This window comes from Hippocampus comes, unplaced genomic scaffold, assembly GCF_001891065.2.
Source record: "Hippocampus comes isolate QL1 unplaced genomic scaffold, H_comes_QL1_v1.1 scaffold57, whole genome shotgun sequence".
NCBI classification, from domain to species: Eukaryota; Metazoa; Chordata; class Actinopteri; order Syngnathiformes; family Syngnathidae; genus Hippocampus; species Hippocampus comes.
Window position 1 is genome coordinate 297 of NW_017805039.1, and position 2,114 is coordinate 2,410.

A 2,114-nucleotide genomic window follows, 5' to 3' on the forward strand; every position below is an offset into this window, starting at 1 on the left:
GGATGGTGGGAGCCAGCAGGATCCACACAGGAGGGCTTGAGCCAGGATTGAACCTGCAACTTCTGGGTTGGGAAGTCAACGCACTAACCGATGGACCACGCTTCTCCAAATGAAATTTGAATTAGTCCGATGATATTTGTTTCTGAAGGCCAATGTTGGAACAAAAAAGCCATCAGAACTTGTGGGCGAGACCTGGAATTGAACCCTGGACCTAAACATCGGCAGCCTGCCGCCTTTACCAGTCAGCCACGGCCCCAGCAGGTGGAAACCAGTTTAGTTCTATGATATATGTTTCTGAAGGGCAATGTTAAAATATTAAGATGAACATCATGCCCGAGCCTGGAATTGAACCCTGCACCTCCGGCTGGGAGTCCATCGCCGACACCAGTCAGCGACAGGAGCCAGAAGTGCAAGTTAGTTTAGTTCTATATTTGTATCTGAAGACCAATGTTAGAATAAAACATCAAGCTGACGATGGAGGCCGAGCCTGGAATTGAACTCTGCACTTCGGGCTGGAAGTCCCATGCGCGAACCAGTTGGCCACTGAGCAAAAAGCGGAGTTCAGTTTAGTTCCATGATATGCTTCTCTGAAGGCCAGTGTTCAAACAAAACAACTACTTGATATCAGAGGCCACAGCTAGAATTGAACCCTGCCCCTCTCAACCGGGAGTCCGTCACCTTAACCAGTAAGCCACAGGTCCCGCAAGTGAAATTTGGTTTATTTGAGTTCAATGATGCTTCTCGGAAGGCCCATGGCGTGAGAAAATCTTTCTTGGAATTCCCATCAGTATCTGAATATACAACCGCCACGCATGAAGGCAAAAGCCAGAATTGAACGCTGCAAATTTGCACAGGGAAGCCGACACGCGAAACAGTTGACCACCGGGCTGCTTTCTTCTCACCATTTCTCATCAGGTTTTTTTTCGGCTAATAACACGTTTGTGTACATGGTCGTTTTTTGGGGGGCTCAAAACGCCTGACTGTCCATCGTTTTTTTCAGCAAAAATTTTGAGCAAAAAATGCCTTACTATACATGGTCGTTTTTTTTGACTTAAAACACCTGACTATACACGGTCGTTTTTTTCGGCTAAAAACGCCTTCCTATACATGGTCGTTTTTTTCGGCTAAAAATGCCTGACTAGACATGGTCGTTTTTTTTGGCTAAAGACGCCAAACTATACGTGGTCATTTTTTTCAGCTAAAATTTTGAGCTCAAAACGCCTTACGATACATGGTCGGTTTTTTTTTCGGCTCAAAACGCCTTACTATACATGGTCGTTTTTTTCGGCTAAAAACGCCTTCCTATACATGGTCGTTTTTTTCGGCTAAAAATGCCTGACTAGACATGGTCGTTTTTTTTGGCTAAAGACGCCAAACTATACGTGGTCATTTTTTTCAGCTAAAATTTTGAGCTCAAAACGCCTTACGATACATGGTCGGTTTTTTTTTCGGCTCAAAACGCCTTACTATACATGGTCGTTTTTTTCGGCTAAAAACGCCTTACTATACATGGTCGTTTTTTTCGGCTAAAAACGCCTTACTATACATGGTCGTTTTTTTCGGCTAAAAACGCCTTCCTATACATGGTCGTTTTTTTCGGCTAAAAATGCCTGACTAGACATGGTCGTTTTTTTTGGCTAAAAACGCCAAACTATACGTGGTCATTTTTTTCAGCTAAAATTTTGAGCTCAAAACGCCTTACGATACATGGTCGGTTTTTTTTTTCGGCTCAAAACGCCTTACTATACATGGTCGTTTTTTTCGGCTCAAAACGCCTTACTATACATGGTCGTTTTTTTCGGCTAAAAACGCCTTCCTATACATGGTCGTTTTTTTTCGGCTAAAAACGCCTTACTTTTCATGGTTGTTTTTTTTTCGGCTAAAAACGCCTTACTATACATGGTCGTTTTTTTCGGCTTAAAAACACCTTACTATCCATGGTCGTTTTTTTCGGCTCAAAACGCCGAACTACACATGGTTGTTTTTTTCGGCTAAAAACGCCTGACTAGACATGGTCGTTTTTTTCGGCTAAAAACGCCTAAGTATACATGGTCATTTTTTTCGGCGAAAAACGCCTTACTATACATGGTCGTTTTTTCGGCTAAAAACGCCTT